Here is a 7,500-nt window from a genome sequence, read left to right as displayed (position 1 = left end):
CATCACATGACAGATGACCATCACATGACAAATGACCATCACATGACAAATGACCATCACATGACAAATGACCATCACATGACAAATGACCATCACATGACAGATGACCATCACATGACAAATGACCATCACATGACAGATGACCATCACATCACACATATGACCATCACATGACAGATGACCATCACATCACATATGACCATCACATGACAAATGACCATCACATCACAAATATGACCATCACATGACAGATGACCATCACATCACATATGACCATCACATGACAGATGACCATCACATGACAAATGACCATCACATGACAAATGACCATCACATGACAGATGACCATCACATGACAGATGACCATCACATCACATATATGACCACCACATCACACATATGACCATCACATGACAAATGACCATCACATCACACATATGACCACCACATCACACATATGACCATCACATGACAAATGACCATCACATGACAAATGACCATCACATGACACATATGACCATCACATGACAGATGACCATCACATCACACATATGACCACCACATGACAGATGACCATCACATCACACAGATGACCACCACATGACAGATGACCATCACATGACACATTTGGCCATCACATGACAGATGACCATCACATGACAAATGACCATCACATGACAAATGACCATCACATGACAGATGACCATCACATGACAGATGACCATCACATCACATATATGACCACCACATCACACATATGACCATCACATGACAAATGACCATCACATCACACATATGACCACCACATCACACATATGACCATCACATGACAAATGACCATCACATGACAAATGACCATCACATGACACATATGACCATCACATGACAGATGACCATCACATCACACATATGACCACCACATGACAGATGACCATCACATCACACAGATGACCACCACATGACAGATGACCATCACATGACACATTTGGCCATCACATGACAGATGACCATCACATCACAGATGACCATCACATGACAGATGACCATCACATGACACATTTGGCCATCACATGATAGATGACCATCACATCACATATGACCAGCACATGACAGATGACCATCACATCACACATATGACCATCACATCACATATGACCATCACATGACAGATGACCATCACATCACACATATGGCCATCACATGATAGATGACCATCACATCACACATATGGCCATCACATGATAGATGACCATCACATCACACATATGACCATCACATGACAGATGACCATCACATCACACATATGGCCATCACATGATAGATGACCATCACATCACATATGACCATCACATGACAGATGACCATCACATCACACATATGACCATCACATGACAGATGACCATCACATCACACATATGACCATCACATGATAGATGACCATCACATCACATATGACCATCACATGACAGATGACCATCACATCACACATATGACCATCACATGACAGATGACCATCACATCACACATATGACCATCACATGACAGATGACCATCACATCACACATATGACCATCACATGACAGATGACCATCACATCACACATATGACCATCACATGACATATGACCATCACATCACACATATGACCATCACATGACAGATGACCATCACATCACACATATGACCATCACATGACATATGACCATCACATCACACATATGACCATCACATGACAGATGACCATCACATCACACATATGACCATCACATGACATATGACCATCACATCACACATATGACCATCACATCACACATATGACCATCACATCACACATATGACCATCACATGACAGATGACCATCACATCACACATATGACCATCACATGACAGATGACCATCACATCACACATATGACCATCACATGACAGATGACCATCACATCACACATATGACCATCACATGACAGATGACCATCACATCACACATATGACCATCACATGACAGATGACCATCACATCACACATATGACCATCACATGACATATGACCATCACATCACACATATGACCATCACATGACAGATGACCATCACATCACACATATGACCATCACATGACAGATGACCATCACATCACACATATGACCATCACATGACAGATGACCATCACATCACACATATGACCATCACATGATAGATGACCATCACATCACACATATGACCATCACATGATAGATGACCATCACATCACATATGACCATCACATGACAGATGACCATCACATCACACATATGACCATCACATGACAGATGACCATCACATCACATATGACCATCACATGACAGATGACCATCACATCACACATATGACCATCACATGACATATGACCATCACATCACACATATGACCATCACATGACAGATGACCATCACATCACACATATGACCATCACATGACAGATGACCATCACATCACACATATGACCATCACATGATAGATGACCATCACATCACACATATGGCCATCACATGATAGATGACCATCACATCACACATATGACCATCACATCACACATATGACCATCACATGACAGATGACCATCACATCACACATATGACCATCACATCACATATGACCATCACATGACAGATGACCATCACATCACACATATGACCATCACATGACATATGACCATCACATCACACATATGACCATCACATGACAGATGACCATCACATCACACATATGACCATCACATGACAGATGACCATCACATCACACATATGACCATCACATGACAGATGACCATCACATCACACATATGACCATCACATGACAGATGACCATCACATCACACATATGACCATCACATCACAGATGACCATCACATGACAGATGACCATCACATGACAGATGACCATCACATGACAGATGACCATCACATGACACATTTGGCCATCACATCACATATGACCATCACATGACAGATGACCATCACATCACACATATGACCATCACATGACATATGACCATCACATCACACATATGACCATCACATGACAGATGACCATCACATCACACATATGACCATCACATGACAGATGACCATCACATCACACATATGACCATCACATGACAGATGACCATCACATCACACATATGACCATCACATGACAGATGACCATCACATGATAGATGACCATCACATCACACATATGACCATCACATCACATATGACCATCACATGACAGATGACCATCACATCACACATATGACCATCACATGACATATGACCATCACATCACACATATGACCATCACATGACAGATGACCATCACATCACACATATGACCATCACATGACAGATGACCATCACATCACACATATGACCATCACATGACAGATGACCATCACATCACACATATGACCATCACATGACAGATGACCATCACATCACACATATGACCATCACATCACAGATGACCATCACATGACAGATGACCATCACATGACAGATGACCATCACATGACAGATGACCATCACATGACACATTTGGCCATCACATGACAGATGACCATCACATCACACATATGACCATCACATGACAGATGACCATCACATCACACATATGACCATCACATCACATATGACCATCACATCACAGATGACCATCACATGACAGATGACCATCACATGACAGATGACCATCACATGACACATTTGGCCATCACATGACAGATGACCATCACATCACACATATGACCATCACATGACAGATGACCATCACATCACACATATGACCATTACATGACATATGACCATCACATCACACATATGACCATCACATGACATATGACCATCACATCACACATATGACCATCACATGACAGATGACCATCACATGACACATTTGGCCATCACATGATAGATGACCATCACATCACATATGACCATCACATGACAGATGACCATCACATCACACATATGACCATCACATCACATATGACCATCACATGACAGATGACCATCACATCACACATATGACCATCACATGACATATGACCATCACATCACACATATGACCATCACATGACATATGACCATCACATCACACATATGACCATCACATGACATATGACCATCACATCACACATATGACCATCACATGACATATGACCATCACATGCCATATGACCATCACATCACACATATGACCATCACATGCCATATGACCATCACATGCCATATGACCATCACATCACACATATGACCATCACATGCCATATGACCATCACATGCCATATGACCATCACATCACACATAAATGACCATCACATCACACATATGACCATCACATGACATATGACCATCACATGCCATATGACCATCACATCACACATATGACCATCACATGCCATATGACCATCACATGCCATATGACCATCACATCACACATAAATGACCATCACATCACACATTTGACCATCACATCACACATATGACCATCACATGACATATGACCATCACATCACATATGACCATCACATCGCACATATGACCATCACATCGCACATATGACCATCACATGACATATGACCATCACATCGCACATATGACCATCACATCGCACATATGACCATCACATGACATATGACCATCACATGACATATGACCATCACATCACACATATGACCATCACATGACATATGACCATCACATCACACATATGACCATCACATGACATATGACCATCACATCACACATATGACCATCACATGACATATGACCATCACATCGCACATATGACCATCACATGACATATGACCATCACATCACACATATGACCATCACATGACAGATGACCATCACATGACAGATGACCATCACATGACAGATGACCATCACATGACATATGACCATCACATGACATATGACCATCATATCACACATATGACCATCACAAAAAAAAAATAATTAATTGAATGCATGTATTATATATATTATGGGAAATGACTTCTCAATGCAGTTTCTGTGTAAATAAATCGTAATAAACCGGTTGTGATTGATGGCCGGTTGACCAGTGCATCTCTAGTGGACACTTCACAGAATGTAGGACAAACACAACCATCCAGGGCTCCAGAGTGCGACTAAATGGTCGCATTTGCGACTAAAATTCGAGAGTGTGCGACTGAATTTTACATCCAGTAGCACATGTGCGACCAGTAAATTTGCCTGCTGTCATACTGGAGAAATAAAAAAAAAACATTTACTATTTATAATTGATAGACGTTATGTCTGGCAAATTCTATCTTTGCCAGCCGTTTCTATATGAGATAATATTAAACCATTTGTCCGTGATGCATTTTTGCCATTCGCAATCCAGAAGAGAGAGAAAGCGAACGAGCTACAGCGAACACACCACAGTCAGCTTAATGAGGGACGATGGCCAGGAGAACTACACAAAAGTTTAGTCTGCTTAAACTTTAGGGATGTGCTGTGATAATAAAATACATTTATTTTCGATTTCGGCTTCCAAGAATTATAAAAAGATGATATGAGGTAAAACTATTCCTATAGCCGTGTTCGTCGATCATCCTTCCCTTCACAGACTTGCGCTGTCATTTCTCCTTAAACCTAAACTAAACGTCAGATTCAGTGATTGTTGTAAACTGCAGTCTCTACTGTTGCTAAACTGCGGGATTAAGATATTTTAGTGTAAAGCTGATGCTGAGAAAGGCTTCAGATAGGCCTCCATTGGCATTTAGTACATTTACACTCACAAGACCCATAAAAGGCTCTAAAAACGTCGTTACAAAGTCCATCTCACCACAGTGACTCTACAATAATCTTACGATGCGACGACAATAGTTTTTGTGCGCAAAAAAAAATCAAAATAACTAACTTGTTCTTGTCTTCCGTGTGTGTCTCCACGACGCATGCGCGAGAATATGAGCAGATCCGGCGTTCGGGAATCCATGAAATGCCACTTTAGCCCCATTTTGAGAACTACACCGAGACCTAAAGCACGATCAGTGTAGAATTCAACAGCTGAGACACGCGCGTCTTCCTCTGCTCGTAAACAAATCTCTTCTGGGTCATGTGTCCGAACGCCGGATCTGCTCATATTCTCGCGCATGCGTCGTGGAGACACACACGGAAGACAAGAACAAGTTAGTTATTTTGATTTTTTTTTGCGCACAAAAACTATTGTCGTCGCTTCGTAAGATTATTGTAGAGTCACTGTGGTGAGATGCCTTTGTAACGGCGTTTTTAGTGCCTTTTATGGGTCTTGTGAGTGTAAATGTACTGAATGCCAATGGAGGCCTATCTGAAGCCTTTCTCAGCATCAGCTTTACACTAAAATATCTTCATTTGTGTCTGAAGATGAACGGAGGTCTGACGGGTGTCCAACCACATGAGGGTGAGGAATTAATGACAGAATTTACATTTTTGGGTGAACTAACCCTTTAATTCGAATCGAACAAAAGGCAAATAGAAAATATTCACATCTCTTGAATTAATAACTTTAGCTTTTATAAGCATTAATCTATCAATTTATACAGTGCAAACTATGCAGTGTTATTTTATATTTCATTACTTTATTAGATTTCTTTGTAGGTTTGTTCTTTACTGTAATATTAGTGTTAGCAGACCTTCCGAATGCTGCACACTGGTCCATTTACACATAGATGTTTTATATTTTTTGCTGTTTCTTTTGCTATAGACATTTTACTTTTCAGATTATAAAGCCATGTTAAAGGGGCTATATGCGTTTTTCTGAAATTTAAACTCGCAACTGACACCTGTGGCCAAAAAACAGAACTGCTCTCATTTTCTGCTCGCTCTCGCAGCGGTGGTGACGTCACATCCGCAGACAGCGCGGGAAAAGACGACCCGCCAGAAAATAGGAAAAATAGGATACAGGCTTATAGGTGCACCCACTGTGAGCGGACAAGGTGTCAGTATGCTCATCAGGAGATGTTTGAGTCATAAATGGTAAAATAAAAAGGCTATTGTTACGTTTATTTTGGGGAAAAAGTTGCATATAGCCCCTTTAATTATGTTCTTAATTATGTTTTTTTTTTTTTATAAAAAAATATATATAAAGTAGTGCTGTCAGTTAAACGCGTTATTAACGACGTTAACGCAAACCTATTTTAACGGCGTCAATTTTTTTATCGCGAGATTAACGTTCTTTTTGGTCTAACAAACTTTGTAGTTTTTTCACATGCTGTTGCAACAACTAGTAACGTTAGAAAAACTACAACACCACTCCGGATGTAGCTAGACCGGAAACAAAACATCAGGCACGCTGCGGCTGCCCGCACTCGTTTGGGCCATTAAAAGAGTAGACGTGGATGGCAAGCGTGAGACGCCGAAATGAGAAACGTATTAAGCCATGGTTTAACTCAGGGGTCTTCAACTAAAAGTGCTTGTCTTGAGCGCTGCTTTCTGCTCTGATGGTGCGCTCACACCGGACGCGAATGAAGCGTTTTGCGCGAG

At 41.0% G+C, this 7,500-nt stretch overlaps 1 protein-coding gene across 2 annotated transcripts in view; it reads right to left on the bottom strand.

Moving 5' to 3' along the window:
- The window catches only part of fbn1 (fibrillin 1), a 251,586-nt gene that overhangs the window by 233,264 nt on the left and 10,822 nt on the right, over positions 1–7,500 (bottom strand). The gene's annotated exons all lie outside the window — the stretch shown is intronic.

Source organism: Gobio gobio (genome assembly GCF_949357685.1).
Source record: "Gobio gobio genome assembly, chromosome: 9".
NCBI classification, from domain to species: Eukaryota; Metazoa; Chordata; class Actinopteri; order Cypriniformes; family Gobionidae; genus Gobio; species Gobio gobio.
Note: the sequence above shows the minus strand (reverse complement) of the source record. Positions and strands in the feature narration are given on the sequence as shown.